The sequence below is a fragment of the Ambystoma mexicanum genome, chromosome 9 (assembly GCF_040938575.1).
Source record: "Ambystoma mexicanum isolate Mex_15411 chromosome 9, UKY_AmexF1_1, whole genome shotgun sequence".
In the NCBI taxonomy this organism is placed as follows: domain Eukaryota; kingdom Metazoa; phylum Chordata; class Amphibia; order Caudata; family Ambystomatidae; genus Ambystoma; species Ambystoma mexicanum.
In genome coordinates, this window is record NC_090931.1 from 1,379,917,470 (window position 1) to 1,379,935,807 (window position 18,338).

Below are 18,338 nucleotides of genomic sequence, written 5' to 3' on the forward strand. Positions count from 1 at the left end.
CCAAACGGCCAGTGGAGACTTGGTGCCGACCTTAGGGAGCTCAACAAACGGGTCCATACTTCCCGATGGCCTCTGCCCTACATTGACCAAGGGCTGGCCCAGATTCAGGGGTCACAGGTATTCACAGCAATAGACCTGACCAATGGATACTGGACCGTGCCTGTCAGTAGGGAGGACCAATAGAAACTGGCTTTTACCTTTGGGGGCCAGCAGTACACATGGACATGGACTCCCTTCAGATACCTCAACTCCGTCAATGAATTCAACATTTTCCTTCATAAGGCCTTGCCCGACCTGGGTGCGAGGAGTAACCTGGCTTATGTAGATGATGCCCTCATCAAAAGTTCATCTGTGGAAGAACACATAGCGGAGATCCGTTACGTTCTGACGCAGTTAAGGGCCGCCGGAGCAAAACTTTCCTTTCAGAAAGCACAGTGGTATAGAACCTGTGTTAATTTCTTGGGGCATGAGATTACTCCTCAGGGTCTCTGTCCCCAGGAAAAGAAAGTGGAAGCACTTCAGAAACTGAAGGATCCCACAACTCTGCGGGAACTAAGGAGCCTCCTCGGACTGACTAATTACAGCAGAAAGTTCATTGAAGGCTACGCAGAGATCACTAGACCCCTGATTCATCTCTTGAAGGGGAGGGTCAAGTGGGAATGGGGTCCAGAACAATCCGAGGCAGTAAGACAACTCAAGAGAAGCCTCTCATAAGCACCTTGCCTAGCTTACCCTGCCAGAAACAAGGAGTTCTTCCTGAAGACAGGGTTCTCTAATACGTGCTTGATGGCAGTATTATACCAAAAGCATGACAAGGTCAATAAAGTAATCTCCTATGCGAGCAAATCTTTATCCTCTGTGGAGGAAAAATTCAACGATTGTGAGAAGGCACTCCTAGCAACGGTGTGGGCATTGAAGAATTACCGCCCGTTCATCCAGGGGGAACACATCATAGTGGAGACTCCACACCAGCCTCTGCAATATCTCCAAAGTGACAGAATCCGGGCCGGAAATGTGAGTAATTCCCGAATTACTTCCTGGATTCTGTCAATGCAACGCTTTCCTGTGGAGGTCAGACATGGCCAAAACAAGAAGAGTCCCCTCGCGCAAGGTCTGGCTGACTTGCATGATTGTGCCAGAGAAAACTGTCTCGAGGACGAAAGTCTAAAAATCAAGGACAACATGGAGGCATACCTTAATTCCCCACACAAAGTCTTTGAAGAAGACAAGTGTGAGGGAATGCCCACTGTCTATGTGGATGGATGCTCTTACCATGTTGACAACAACGGGGAAAAAGAACTTGTGGCCAGTGTAGGGAACGCATGGGTGAATGAGTCCCCAGAACCCTCCGCTGGATACAAAATTGGTCCCCGAAGTAGTCAGGTGGCAGAATTGATGGCTGTGCATCAAGCCATCCTCACTGCTGTCCAACATCAACTCCACGAACTGGTCATAATCACAGATTCGGATTATGTACGGAACGGGTTCGTGGAGCACCTGGTTAACTGGAAAACCAGAGGCATGCTATGTGCTAATAACAAACCTTTGAAACATGGGAAGTTAATCCAAAACATTGATGATCTGGTCACCTCGAATGGGATGACCATCTACTGGTAAAAGATCAAGGGTCATTCCAAAGTAGAGGGACCAGACAAAACTGGAAATGACTTAGCTGATCAGCTGGCCAAAACCGGGGCCATCCAAGGGGATCTAATAGAAATAGAGTCCCTGTTGGGGGAAATCCAGGTCACTGCTATCACTAGATCCCAGACAAATGCTCACAATGATCTTCCAACTGCACAATGGAGTAAGGCGACCCCTGGTGCTGATTTGATTACAGCTCAGAAGGGGGATCCAATAATTGGTAAGTTTTACCAAAACATTGAGGACCCTGAGAACTTTCCCCTGACGGATACCGATTACATTGGGAAAGAGGACCTAAGAGTGTTGATGAAATGTCCAAAAAGGTTCCGAATCCAAGACGGTTTGTTGGTAAGGAAATCCCAAGCTGGCCATCATCAGTGGGTGGTCCCTACCTCATTCCGAAGCCTGATGTTAAGTCACGCCCATGATGCGGCCACCACCGGTCATAGGGGGTTCCACACAACACTGGAAATCTTAAGAGAGGTTGCATACTGGCCACACATGGGGCAGGACCTCGACCAATACTTGAAGGGGTGTCTTGTGTGTGCACAATTTCAGCCATCATCCCTCACACACCGGGCACCTCTCCAAAAGAGTGGGATGACACTTCCATGGTCAGATTTGCAAATCGACATTAGGCCCTGTAATTCGCTCGCCTAGAGGAAACAAGTACATGTTGACCGCCACATGCTTGTTTACCAAGTGGGTGGAATGTCTCCCGGCCCCGAACTGCAAGGCAGAAACAGCAGCTGCCCTGATGATTAACCACATCTTTTCCCGTTTTGGTCTACCTCAAAGGGTTGAGTCAGACAGAGGTAGCCATTTCACCAGCGAGGTAATGACAAAGATGTGGGAGATACTGGGGGTCAAAAGGAAGTTACATATTGCTTACCGGCCAGCTTCTTCTGGGGCAGTAGAACGCTACAACCGAACCATTGTGAGCATCTTAAAAAAGTTTGTGGCAGATTCTGGGCCAAGTTGGGATATCCGATTACCTCTGATCCTAATGGCCATCAGATCTACCCCTTCATCTGCAACTAAAATGTCACCATTTGAGTTGATGACCGAACGCAAGATGGTGCTTCCCCAGCATTTGCTCTACAGGACCCAAGAGCAGACATTGATAAATGCCTCCACAACTCATGAGTATGTGGAGAATTTAAGGAAACACCTCCAACATGCTTTTGCCTATGCTCAGCGGAATCTAGAAAGATCAGCTGATAGCATGAAAACCCACTACGACCTGAAGACCACCAGGAAGGAATATACTGTGGGAGACCGGGTCTATCTATACAATTTCCAAAGGAACCTGGCCAAACAGCGAAAATGTTTGCCTACATGGAAGGGACCGTTTGAAATTATAGACAAAATCTCCCCTGTAGCGTATAAGATCCACATCCCCAAAGGTAGTCTGGTGGAAGGGGAAGACAAGTGGGTACATATAAATCAGCTAAAGTGTTGCCATCCCAGGCACACTCTGCAACAACTGGAGGAATCCTCTGGAATCCCAGAGGGGGCCGCTCCAGAGTAATTCAGTTCCAACCCTAAAATATCCCACATATAGTCGCTAAAATATGATGATTCTGGAAAGAAAATATTTCCTGTTCTATCTTGTTTTTTAGAACAAGACTGAAAAATGTAACCGGATGTATAAAATGTATGTGTTCGCCACACCATTAATAGTGGTGGAGAAATGTCTACGAATAGGTATTGCCTCTTTTGCTTTATCATCCTAGGAGAGATGAAATCACAGAGACTGACCAAGGAGAACGACCCAGAGACCGGGAGCAAATATCCGATGGGCCCGGGGTACCGCCCAATTTCCCATCAGGACAGGCGAGGAGAACCTATCGATCCAACTGGATGGAGGAAAAGATGCTGAACTGTGCCATCTACGAAATTGGAAGAAGATGAAAACATCCTTTGCATCCGACTCCATCTCGACTTGAAATCAAAGTGCAGTCGGGCGGGGGGGTTTGTTGGGTGTCCTGACCCACGTTTGGACTATTATGCTGCAACATTTGGTGCTGTGGGCTTAGGAAATCCAAGATGGCAGAAAAGCCCACATTTTGCGCCAGAATCCTAGAGAACCGTGCAGTTTTGCGCACAACAAAGTGGTCCCCTGACCTGCCACCCACCAGTGCAAGCATGATGGACCAGGAGTGCCATGAGTGAAATGTGTGCCAAAGTAAAAACAGCAGTGCAGGTGACAAAAAAAAAAAAAAAAACGCTTTGAAATCACCTTTGTTTCTCTGAAATGCAAGCTAAAAATGCCTATTTTAAACATCACAAGATATTCAAAAATCTCAATGAACACCAGCAGGCATTTGGCAGAATGTATTCTTGTGTGCATACTAAATCTGGAAAGAGAAAGAGGCCAAAACAATGTTCATAACAAAACTGGCTGAGCTGTGGATGTCAGCAGCTGAAGTGAAATTGGACTGAAAGACACTCAAATCTAAATGTTTAAAATAAATGAGTGACCTACTGTTGAGTGTCACATAGTTTGCAACTGTTGAAATGTCATAGTTTTGAACTTAGAATCAGCACTCTAGCTGCATGTGTAAAAATTGTCAGTTTGATTTTAATGTAGAAAACTGGGAACAAACATGACATTTAGCTGAAGCTTGGCTTAAAGAGATTGAATTCTGCCTGACAACTACCCCCGACAGGAGTTGAACTGGCTCAACAACTGTTCCCAGGCCTGGCTGCATCCTGCTGCCCCTGCCAAAAGGAGATGACACCTCTCTGATTGAGTTAGAGGAGTGGCACCTGGGGACTACAGGAAACTAAACAAAGCACTGTCCCTGGCTCAGGCAAATGTTATATTGGGGGGGGGGTCGTAAAATGGCTTCCTCTTGGGAGAAACTGGGAGGAGCAGTGCCTGTGAGAGCAAGCTGAGCTTGGGGGAAGTGGATAAACCAGAAATTCCACCATGTGCTTTGGAAAACCACACCCCTTTGGGGCCAGAGCATGATTTTAAAAAGATGGATAATTCACAGTGCGGACTTGTAAATAACATCATCATTCTTGTGATTTTTCTGTGCACATTTTAAGAGGTGTTAGGACCCTGTGGTATGTTCTTGGGGATAGTAGCGGAGAAAAGGTTGTTACTCCAAATGTATGCATGTTAAAAATCTGACACTTTATCATCTGAAACCCATATCCCTGGTGCACATTTGTGTAAAATCTGGAAAGGTTTAGAGGTCGTTATCTGGATGAAAAGGGGAGGATTCTGTCATAAGTGGACACAACATTGTACAAAGACAGGGATCGGATGGTTTGGTGCTACAGAAAATATGTTAACTGGACGTATAATATTAGAAAAATGGTACATAGATAAATATGTATTTGGGTCAGAAATAGATTTGTGTGCAATTTGACAAGGGGAGGTTCCTCTGACCATAAAACCTACAGCACCACTCTGGCACTCCATTTCTTTCCCCCAATCAAGGGAGAGAGGAAAGCTTGGCCAATGATAAGTGAGAGGGGCAGGCTTAGCTTTTCCGGGAGACTCCAGACTTCAAATCCATCAATCTCCAGAAACCAGAGATCCAGAGAGACCAGAGATCCAGAGAGACCAGAGATCCAGAGAGACCAGAACTGTGCAGTGCTGAGAGCAGAACCAGAGACCAGACCGCTGTGAAGAACCGCCAGGAGTCCAGTCCAACCGGTTGACCCGATCCGTGACAAAGTCGCATTCCTGTCCAAAATCTAGTGTGAGTACCCAGCTAGCACTGTGCCAAAACCAATCTCTTAGTTTAAAGTAATCTTATCCAAACTATTTTATTTCATTAGAACTGCCTCCTAGAATCGTGTCATTCTGTCATCTTTAAAACTGAAAACTGTCATCTGTCATTCAGAGCTTTAAAATTTCAAATCCGAAAAACTACCTTTACTAAATCGGCTGTATCTCCGGAACCGTTTGTGCTAGGAGCAAGTTTTAACTGTCATCTTAAAACTAAGATTCCAACGAACCTAAAACCGACTTGCTACTCCTTATACTGCCTCCGTAATTGCGCTCAACGCACGCATCTAAATTTGCAGCAATTTGACATTTTGCTTAATTTCAGCCACGTGTAAAAATATTTGTCCTTGCTTTCCTTGCTGAAATTCGTGTGCAACGTGACAATCATTCATAGAGCATTGCTAAAGTGATCCTGCATTAATTTAAGTATCTCTCACTCACCCTGAACCTCCTATAGGGAATTAAAAGCAATTTGAGTATATTTTTCACTTCATTGCCACCACATTTAAAAAGATTTTGCCTGTGTTTAAAACTCCTACCTGTTTTCCTCTAAGCTTGCTAGGGGGGAACTGAATTATATTTGATTGCATTCCTGAGAACTGTGTGCTTTTCTTCCATCTCTTTACATTGCATAAAAGGGGGGGGGTGAATTGTCAAAGAAAAGTGATTGCATTGTCTTTTGTTGAAGTCATATCAAGTTTATCTTCTGTACTGCATTTTCATTCATCATTGCATTGTCCTTGAAGCCATAAAAGCATTCTCAGCTACTTTATCCTCTCTATATCACTTCTAAGCCATCAAAAGAGTGTACCACTGTAACATTATCAATTGTTGATCACTATCATCTTCACAAGCAGCTATCAAACATTAATTTATTATAAAAGTGTGATATATATATATATATATATATATATATATATATTGTTTAATTTTCAAATAAACCTTTTAATTTGCAAAACAAACCTACTTCTTGGCTCAGTGGGGTCAGGGGGATTCTAAGAGAGGGGTGTTATATAAGGGTTGTCATTCAGAGTAAACGAACTGGACATAAAAATATATCAATAAGGGTTTCCCTCAGCATCCCAGACTAGGCATTGATTTAGCTGTAGTGTTGAATTGAATCCACTTACAGCGTTTGACTCACCCCCATCCTATTTCCCTGGTTGTGTTCTATGGTTGGAGTGCACAAATCAAGTAGAGCCTCTAGATCCCCATTGGATGATGTGTAGTCAACCCACAGGGCTGCATTTTCTGTGAGTCCTGGTCCCCCACTGGCCCTCACTTAGGTCAAGAGACAGTGGCCCTCATTAGGACTCCGGCGGAAAACCATGGTGCTATTAGCACCATGGTCGATGCTGGAGTCCGCCATGGCGGAAAGGGGAATTACCACCCCATTCCAATGTTGGCGGGGCGGTAATTCCCCATGCCACCATGGCCCTTCCCCATTCCCATTTTTGCCCCATAGGGCATAATGGGAATGGGGAAGGCGGTAAGTACGGTACCGCAAATTGCGGTACCGTACTTACCTCGAGAGTCCCTTTGCGGGCCCCTAATTTAATGGCTGGTCTAGACCAGCCGTTAAGGTCGGGTCCCACAAAGGGACCTTGTAGTAAGGCGTTAAGGGTTTAACGGCACCAACACCTTTTACGGCGCCATTAACCCCTTAACGCCTGGGTACTAATGAGGTCCAGTATGTCCCCAGTCATAATTTCCATTCTTGCTATGTCTACTAAGGACTTGGTTAGACATAGAGCATTATGGTCACTTTCAACTCAAGCACTGATAACAAAGTTCTCATTTGTTGACCAGCTTTCCGCAGGAAACAGAATATAGTCAATCGCTCTTCATGACCCCCTTGCTTTCTATATCCGTTGCATGGTGGAGTTTAAGGCCAAACTTCTGTGCAAAATTGTATCAGCTTACAGCCTTTTTAATTGATCTTTCTTGTGTGTACCGAGAATGTGTAATGACTCTTCATGCATTTCTCAAAACCCGGCCCACTCACCCATTAGTGTTTCAATCACCGAACACAATATTGTCCAAGTTACCATTTGTAGATAGAATGGCCACTTCCACCAATGAGAACAACAATGCAGTGAAATATTTGGTGCTTTTGCAATTGGCATACACGTTTTTTAACTCTTAGGATTTTACAATTTAAAAGAAGCATGTCTACTGCCATTGCATGTTTGGTGTTAACGTAAAGTTTGAGGCTAGTATAAAGGCTTCAAAGTCAGGGGGGCTACCAGCAACATTCTAAGACATGATTTTGATGTTCAACAAGGTGTTACTTGCTTCAGTTGTGGTTTCCTGCCTCACTAAAGGTGACCCTATGCCCTCTTGTCACCTCATTGAGTTTACATGTTGGTTGTGCGCAGGTCCACCGTGGTGCATTGATTGTGTTTTGGCCATTGTCAGCATTTACAAGAGATAAAGACTGGAAGTGTGACTCCTGATTTACAGACAGCCTATTAAGTAGTATTTCATGCCTTTTGGAGTCGGGTGGACGCTCCAAACTGGCTAAGCAGTGTGTTTTGGGCCGGACAGTTTGTTTGTGTCTTGAACCTCTTCAGCAGTTTTTTGAGACATAGTCAGGAGCCTCTTGTGTGCTCTGAGGCCTATGGGCATGTAGCATATTACAAAGGGCCTCATCACGAGTTTGGCGGTAACCCTTAAATCCGGCGGTCGCGCTATTACCACCGGATTTAAGGGTGTGCCAAATCAGGGCTTTGGCAGATTTCTCCCCAGCTCTAAGCTGTGGAGAAATCCGCCGAAAATGTGCGCTGTTACCGCCGGCGGAAATCTGCCGGTGGTACGAGCATGAACATTCCCCATTGAGCCCAATGGGGAATGGGGCATTCCCGAATGGGCTCAGTGGGGAATGGGGAATTCCATTACCGCCAAACCCGTGATCCGGCGCTAATAGCGCCGTGGGGCTTGACGGTAGGGCTAACTCTGCCGGCGGTAATACCAGAGTCCTTTCCCTACCCACCCAAGAGGATACAGGGGGAAAGAAGTGAGGACACCCTCAGGTACCTCACACCATCTATATACTTTATTTATCAGACCCATTCTATTTTCCGGTTTGGTTGGTTCGGGAGTATTCAGAAGGAGTATGTTCTTGTTGTCCCTCAGAAACTCCATTAACTGCATGCCTTCAACCTCTGTGTCCTGCTTGCTTGAGCGACTATTATTATGTGGGGATCTACATAGTAAAGAAACAACACAGACCCATTCAAAAATACATTATAGCTGTAAGTGCCTATATAGCTCATATACTATTGAGCTTAATGGCAACAATTCTGCATTGGTTCTTTTTTTACTAATTTGATACTGACGTTTTTTGTGCAAACACTGAATCAACAAATCATGTAAATGCATGTGTAACTCATACAAAAATATACTTTTTTCATGACTGTATAAACGTTACTTAATTCTACTACGAAAAATGACATGTGCACCCTAATAAAATGACTTGTGCAATGGGTGACAACTCCATAACATTAATTCATATCACTGAAAAACACGTACTGTTAAAAATTCTAAAAAATAGCAGGTAATGGTAAATACCAGATAATTGTTATCAAAACGCAGTTTTTTTTATTATCTTGTTCTAATTGCTACTAAAGTGTAGCTTGAACAACGTCCTAATCTCTTCATACACAGCTACTAAAGTCTAACTGAATAGGTCTCCTTTTAGAATACCGTAGCCGTTAGGAGTGAGGACATCTCGGATGTGGGTGCAGGTGGATGGCATCCAGATCTCAGTAATGAAGATGGCATCAAAGTCTTGTGTTGTGATGAGGTCGGCAATATCAGCTGCATGATTTATTGCTTAGCAGACATTTGTGAACATCACTTTTCGTGTAATGGTTGGTGATGGGGTGTAAGGTGAAATGGGTGAAGTTGCTCCGATGCGGGGTGCATGATGTTTCTGGTGAGCAGCGTAGTTGGCAATGAGTGTTGATGGTAGGCATGAGCTGTTGGGAGAAAGGGGTGAAACACATATTTGAGGGCCCTTACTTATGTTAGAGGAGGAGAGTTTCTGGGCCCTTCTGGTTTAAACAGGTCCAAACAGGAATTACCCTTTTCTTCGTATGTCCTTCACTTCAGATGGCTGGGTGAGAGACTGCTTGATCTAAGAGTTAAGAACAGAAAGGAAAAGGTAGGGATAAGAAGGGGGTGGGGCTTAGGTCTTAGAGATGAAATAAGATAAATACAGGCCAAAATCATTGGCTGACAAGGGAGAGTAACTACCATGAGGGAGTTAGGGGATCAGCACATCATGTAGCATAGAGGAGATTTTTTGGGGGTTAGAACAGAGAGTGTTAGTGTTGTTGTGGAGGCAATTGAGGATGTGAGGTCTAGTAGTCTCAGTGCTGTGTGCTGGTCAAAGCTAGAGTGGAAGGGATTGAGGAGTTTGGTGTGGCCGATGTGTTGTTGCATTTGGTTAATGACAAAGTGTTCCATGATTCTGACAAGGTATGACAGGATAGCAATAGGCAGTAGTTTTTGGGGAGCATGGGGCCCAGAGATGGTTTTTGAGGAGGGTTCAGGTTTGTACAGTTTTGTGTGCAGTAGGGATAGTACCATGTGAGAGAGAAGAGTTGATGATGTTAAGCCAGTGTTGAGTGAGGAAGATGATGCAATATCATGCAGCTTGAGTTAGGCATGCACCATCGCCACACGCATTTCACACACTGCTGTTCCACTTAGGTTTGTTTGGATGTGGTAGGCTCTGAGATACCCATTGCCCTCTGGTATTCTTGTGGAAATCCGTTCTTCCTTTGCCAATGTTAGTGGTCTTCACGTCCATGCTGTGGACCTCACCTTTTGGTATACTCTCGGGGGTGCCAGATAAGGTTACAGAGTAGGCTGCCAACTGTTTGCCATGCTTATGGTTTGCTTCAAAGTAAGTTCTCTGATCATTAAAAGGCTCTCCTGCAATCGTTTGTCCGTGGCACAGCACTCAAATTGATCTCTGAGACTGTCTGTGAGGCTACCAAATTTAATTTAATTTTTGCCACTCCTCTTAAAACTGCCACTTATGAGCTCAACCTTTCATTAGATTCTTGCAAGTGAGAACAAATAGGTGACACTTCATAACTACATTAAATGCACGGGCCACACTGCTCCACTAAGACTTGTTCTTTCACTTGATAAACATCAGGTTCATCCCCATCACCATCTGCTACAGGAACTGGAGGAAGTGTTTCAAAAATCATTCTTCCTTTTACACCAAGTCTCTTCAATAGAATGATATGATATGATAGTTTATTTATATAGCACCTATACACAATGTGTTTCAAAGCACTTCAAGGCAAGGGAGGGAACAAGGAAAAATACAATGACATTCTTACAGGCCATGAACAGTAAGGATGTGAAATTAACTATTGTACTCGGCCTGACGACATTTCAGATAGTGCAAGAGCTAAGACATAGATAAAGAAGGAAGGGGGAGAGTAGGAAGGAAATGGAAACAGACAGGCGTCTACCGTACTAAGCCTGCCGACATCTCTGGTAGAGCCAGAGAAAATAAAAGGAGAGGAGAGGGGTGCAGAAAGGGAGGGGAGGAACAAAACAAGCGAATATCATACTAGGCCTGATGACTTTTTAGATAGTGCTGGGGGGGCAGAACAAGTAAGGGAAGGGGGTAGGAATTAGATAAGGTTGCTATCAATTAGATAAGGTTGCTATCATACTATGTCCAGGGACAATTCTGATAGAGTAAGTGTATAGAACAAAGTAAGGGGAGGAGTGGAGGAGATAGGAAAGGGAGAGGAGGAGAAAACACAGTGTAAGCTGTCAAAAAGAGTGGAGCAGCAAGAGGGGAGAGCGAATACAATTGCAGAAGTCAGTAGTAACATATAATGTTGCAAGCCAGGATACAAGCTGGAGATGGGAACAGCATGATTCAGGGCCACCATGAGTACAAGATGCAAAGGAAGTCCAGCATGAGAGTTGAGAAAGGGTGACACACCATGAATGAAGGAAGTCCATAAATGTCAAGTCCAGCATTGGCCACGAGACGGTGATGGTGAAACCAGAATGTATCAGGACAGACTCCTGCAGAAGTAGGCGGGAGGTGGGGGGGGGGTAGAAGAATCAAGCAAAACAGGCAACACCTATGTGCGGGAAGGGTGCATCATAAGGGAACATCATGGGGGGACCAAAAAGGGGGGTGATGGCCTGTGGGGACAGAGGGACTAACCACATGTTGGTGCATGCTTACCTGCTGTCTGAGCAGTGGCTTGGCCCTGGATCCTCCTGTTACAAACAGGTCAAAACAGATATTGCCTGCTTCCTTTCAGGATCAAATGTGTTCCCTCCAATGGCAATCCCTTCAATGGCAATTAAATATGGTGTCATACATTTGTTTCTATTGTCCATACACAATTCTGGAATCCTCTGTGGTGGGCTGTTAAGGTGGGAGAGCTTGAATCACGGCCTATATGGCTGTAAAGTTTTTTCTCCCACCTTATTTATATTCAATTATTATGGGGCAGTGGGGCTCACGTGTGAAAGAGGAATTCCACAACAAGCTACCCTTCGATGTTGCACTACAAGTTGGAGACATGACCTAAACCCAGGCAATATTTGGAAATCATCTTTATCACCATATATGAAAGATGAAATGGTTGGGTTAACAAAAATATATCAAAATGTATTCAATAAAAAACATCCTTAAAAATCAGACACTTGTTCACATTTACAAATCAAAACAGACACAACATATAACATGTTTTTTTATGACAAGACATAATCTGGTAATTAGATAATGGTATCCTTTAGGTCATTTCTCCAACTTGTAGTAGTCGAAGGGTAGCTTGTTGTGGAATTCCTCTTTCACATAGGTTCTGGAAACTGAAAAAAGATATTACAAATTATAAAGAGGAAATTACGTACCCATACTTGGCTCCCGGCTTTTTTCAATAATACAACAACAACCAGACAAATTGGAAAGGACAATTCTATACCAGACCTCAAATCAACAAAAGCTTGTTACCTTTTCAAATTCCTCCAATAACAGTGATTCTGATACTACCACCAATGGTCCCAACACAAGCAGGACTGGTCCACCTCAAAGAGGACAGTTTTTTCAGCAGCGTGGAAATCGGGGCAAAACCCGACAGTGGGGAAATCATGCCATGCGCACCCGGCAATGGCTCCCCCCTCAGAATTGGTAAACCCAATCTTCAACTTAAGCACACACATGCTGTCCCCAGCTGAAGAATCTGTCCTTACAAAAGGTTTTGCTTTGTTCCAGTCTGCAAAGCAGACCTTTTTCAGACAAAAATTCAAATGCATAATTTCTTCGGAATAGTCAGACTAAAGTATTTCTTCCATGACAAAGACGACCCAAAAAAGCTGATGACAATCGATCTGGCAAAAAACCACCTTCCAGTTACACACATATAAAATCTATGGTATCGACAGAGATTTTGGCCGTTGGAAATAAAATCCTGAGAGATATCAAAGTCTTGTGCACTAAGAAGAACATGCATAAAGACAATGGGCCTCATTCCGAGATTGGAGGTAGCCATGGTGCTAGTTGCGTCATTGCTGCCTCCAATACCGGGTCCGGCACCGGTCTGGTTCAATGGGCACTTACCGGTGCATTCTGACCATGGTGGGACCGGCAAGTCCCCATTGAACCAACCATTCCCCATTCCCATTTGAGCCCCCATAGGGCTCAATGGGAATGGGGAGGGTGCTAAAAACAGGCTCGCGAATAGCGGGCCCGTTTAATAGCGCCCTGGTCCCTTAGCGGGTCTCGTAAAGGATGTGTGGTCAGACCACACGTCCTTTACGGTTCCCGCTAAGGGACCTCGGAATTGGGCAGAAAGGGATTACCGGCACCGGTCTCCTTACCGGTGCCCGGTATCCCTTACCACCCAACTTGTAATGACCCCCAATCTCTCTAAATTAGAACGACTAGCCCTAAAAGAATTCGAGGAAAACCCTCTTTTCGTCATCAAGCCGGCCAACAATGGCAGGGAGATCGTCTTGTGGGATTCCAATCTGTACAAAGCAGAAGTGGAGAAACAACTTTTTGATACTTCTGTGTACAAACAAATCCCTTTGGATCCCACAAACAAAATCATGGAAGAGATCATTAGCCTGATGACACATGCCATAGAGGAAGGATGGATTAACGAGGACAATAAACATTTTTTGATTAACAAACAACCTGTCACACCAGCATTTTACTGCTTGCCTAAGATACATAAAAATCAAACTACTCCACCAGAACGCCCGATTGTGTTGGCCATCGGGTCGTACTTAGAACCACAGTCAGTATATGCAGAGGTGTTTCTCAGACCTTTTGTGAGCCAAATGAAGTCGTTCATCCAAGATTCCACCTCAATGATAAAAATTCTAGACACATTATTTGTGGATACTCAAGCCATCTTTGTCGCTCTTGATGTCGTATCATTGTATACTAACATACCACAAACTGAATGTGTCACTGTAATGCTCCAAATCCTAGAGAAACGAGAGGACAAACACCCCCCGTCTGCATTAATTGCTGAGTGTATTCACTTCGCACTCACAAAAAACATCTTCATATATAACAGTATGTTCTTTCAACAACTGCATGGCACTAGTATGGGGGCCACGTTCGCCCCTGACTTGTCCAATCTATACATGGATCATTTTGAAAATAATCATGCATATGCGGATAACAACCTATTCATAGAAAATATTCGTGCATGGTATCATTACATTGACGATATTTTCATGATCTGGCGAGGAAGTATGGAAGAACTCCATTTTTTTGGCAGGTGGCTCAATATGCGTGAATGTTCCATCCAATTCACCATTGATGCAAATAAAGACAAAATCGCCTTTTTGGATCTTGCAATCTATCGAATGACTAACAACAAGATCGGGACCAGTCTTTTCAAAAAGCCCACCCAAAAAAACACCATCTTACAGTTTGAAAGTTTCCACCCTCAATCTCTGAAAGAGAATTTACCTTTCGGGCAATTCCTCTGCATTAGGCGGAACTGAACAGACAAAGAAGATTTTTTAAAACACAGTGAGGCATTAAAAAAAATCTGAAGGCAAGAGTTTACCCATCTCATATCAGAAGGAGATCCTACAAAAGGGCTGCTAATGTCCTTAGGACAGAGTGTCTTTCTAAACAAACAAGAACCACGCTGGATAAGATCACATGCATATCATCCTTCACCCCATAAGCAACGATCTAAGAAAATCAATATTGAAAAACTGGAAGTTGATAAATACTGAGGATTTCAAGATCCCTCCTCCGCGTTTTGTGTTCAAACGTTTGCAAACTCTTAATGATAAACTGGCCCACACTTTCCCACAACATAAGTCCAATGATCCCAAACAGTCCATGCATCTTCCACCCGTTACAGGGCATTTTAAATGTGAGAAATGCTCGATGTGTACTTTTACTCAAAATCTTAAGGCCATCGAGCTAAAAGGAAAAAAACTGCTGCTTAAATCTTTCACCAACTGTGTCACAACGTGGCCCATCTATTGCATCAGGTGTCCATGTGGGCTCTTGTATATTGGCAAAACCAAAAGACCAATCCGAATAAGAATCAGAGAACATCGATCATGCATAAAAAATGGCACTGTAGATAAACATTACAGAAGAGCCCACCATACTCCTGATGACATTTTTTGGTGCATTTTGCAAACCTTGAATCCACACCCGCGTGGGGGTGCCAGAGATCTCAGACTTCGCAGTTTGGAACAAAGGTGGATTTACAATCTTGACTATGTGAAACATGGATTAAAACTATACATCAAATAGAATCTTTTTTTTTGCTGAAATAAGGCTTCCATCTTTTTTTAAACCATCATGACTAGCTTCCACAGAGCCTGTATACTATTACACTTACAGGCCCCAGATGGAGGTCCAGCCCAATTGGTCTGGGCCAGACAGGCCACACCACTATGCCAGCTAGATACAAATGAATCACCCCCCTCTGGTGCCCTAGTTTGATTTGGGCATAAACTGTGGCACCTGTAGCACTATTATTCATTGAGAAAAAAGCCAGCATTATGCCCACATCATACAAGCAGGCACATGCCCGCTGCTACGGCGGAAATTCCATTACATATATCTAAGTGTTCTGGCACGATTGGTGCCACAATCAATGGCTAATAGGGTCACCACAGCAGCTGCAGGTGAGATGGTAAACGTTTGTTTTCCTTCTCAAGATGGCGTCCCGTTATGGAGGCTGCACTGTTAAACCGCCCCTAATTTGATGGACTAGTATAGCAGGCCAATACACCATGCCGTAGCTGCTTTACCGGCTTTATCACATGACCGCAACGTCAAGGCTGGATTGGATCTGTGCATACGCGACCAGATCTTTGTTAGTCGTCTCAGTCGTCTCAGGAAAGGAAAGCCGTTCGTGCAAGTAAGTTCAACCGTCCAATGTAGACGCTTTCATATCACGATCATGCCTCATGTTAACTTGGTTTCTAAAATAAGCTTCCCCTTTTGCCTGTCTCTCTCTGTGCGCAGCACTTTCGTGACATAGACGCACACGTACCACAAACTGACCAAAAAATAGACCTGGGCCAAAAGAAATCAGAACAGACATGGTTCAGATGCTGCGTACATCAGGTATGCGGCCCGAAACTGAACATGAAACTAATGTTGAAATGAGTTTCATCAAATACATATTCAGTGACCTGTCGCTTTGCACCTTTTCCTGCAGGTTCACTAACAAGAGATCCCTGTCTTGCTTCTCCGATGTGACGATTTCTCGCAACACCGCTAGAAGCTTGCAGGTACTAACGTTTTGGTTTATGCATTGACCAAGATTGGTCATAGTCACTTATGGGAATTTTCCCGTAGATATTATTGGTATAGCATGTCCTCCCTCCTCCCTCCTCCCTTCTCCCCCCTCCTCGCATACATAGGGTACTGCGGTACCTCAGAGCACACAGAAGGCAACAAAACAAATGCTGTGATGCAAAAAAGTGTGGAGTCAGCTAATTCCGATTTAGATATATATTGCGAATAAGATTGGGCATAAATCATGAAATAAAATGTGTATGGTTGCATTGCATGTAGAAATAGTAGAAATAGAAGATAATGATGTGCTCTGAAACCTTCAAAATGCTGGTAGAACTGCTGAACCCATTGTGCAGATTTATAAAAGAGACAAGATCAGTTATGGCTGGTTGGGTAAAATATGAGTGTCAGGTTGATTGTTCTTCTGGTTTTATTGTAGATACGTGGGTACAGCATGAAATAAGACTCTAGATACAACACACACCCCAAATGAGGGGCTCTGTGTCCTGAAGCCATGCACGGGTGCCCAAACGTTTGTTGAAAAATCGATAAAGGCCAATGTGTGTTCAGTAATAAGGCTGGAAACAGACTAATTCTGTCGACAAAACAGATTGGGGATTTTTTCAAGATACGAAAATGAACTGTACTGGAAAAAGTCACCTAAAGGTTACTAACATCACCATATTTTTGTGTACAGTTGTATAGACCAACACAGCTAAAGGATACCATTATCTAATTACCAGATTGTAAAACATGTTATATGTTGTTTCTATTTTGATTTGCAAATGTGACCAAGTGGTCTGATTTTTAAGGATGTTTTTTATTGAATACATTTTAATATATTTTTGTTAATCTGACCATTTCATCTTTAAGATATGGGGATAAAGATGATTTCCAAATCTTGCCTGGGTTTAGGTCATGTCTCCAACTTGTAGTGCAACATCGAAGGGTAGCTTTTTGTGGAATTCCTCTTTCACATGGGTTCTATAGTCCTCCCCCAACAAGCCCACATTACAAAAAAGAGGACACCTTAAATCGTGCTCGTTAAGTATTTACCAGTGTGGTTCACTCCTTATCAATCAAGTCATTACATATGCACTCTCTTCACTGGCTGCCTTGACAAAAAAAAAAAAAAAAAAACTCATCGGCAATGCTGCAAGCAGCATGTACTGACATCTTTTCATCCATATCAATGATAGTGTAGACAATCTCGCTACAATTCCAAGTATGGAATGTATGTTATGTTGAGTGGTCCACTGAAAGAATCCAAACAGAGACAGAAGATCCGAAGAGTGTGTTTTTATTTCAAGTAACTACAAACATAGTGAGCCGAAGCTTTAAAAGTACCTGCGCTTGTCGTTTTCCATTGTTGATTCACTGAAAGTACAAAAAGAGAGCATGGAGATCAAGGTGCGATCTTGCACAACCTTAATGAAGCTCATAAAAAGTAGGATGTGTGCATTTTCTCTGACCCCCCTAATAGAGTTTCATTTGCTGAAAGCAACCTCTATGGTGTTATACGGAACCAAATCGTTGGACATTCTTAGATGTCTTGGAGGGTAGGGTTCTGAAAGAGGTGTTGGTTCTGCCCAGATCTACGCCGATAAGTATAATACGCTTAGAACTGGGTCTTTAGTCATGGTGGGCACGACATTTGAAACAATACTTGTTTACATATATAACGGTAATCAACATGTAAAGACCCAGTTTGGGGGCATATTTGGGAGAGACGATGGATGGTGGGCCTAACGTCTTTCTCTGGATCTATAAGAAGCACTGTATCCATTTTATGGAAAGGTCGGGTATTTTCAGTACAGATTCCCATGTAGTTATGAAAAGTAAAATCAAACGATGGGACGTGATTAAAGATATGGAAGACCTCGACCAAATTAAAATCTATTGTAATAATGTGCTTTGTTATACTCTGACAATAACGGATGTTTCACAGGGGGTACTTCAAATTTAGAATAAATTGCCTACCAACTTTGGAAAAGGATTGGTCCCAGTCCGAGTATCCCAAAGTCACTTTGCAGTACAAAATTACTTTGCATGGACTTTTCACTGTAAACTTACACTTTGCACAGTTCCATGAATCAGGGTTTGTGTCTGCAGTACAAAGTCACTTTTCAGCAGTGCAAAATCACTTTGCACCGTGCAAGA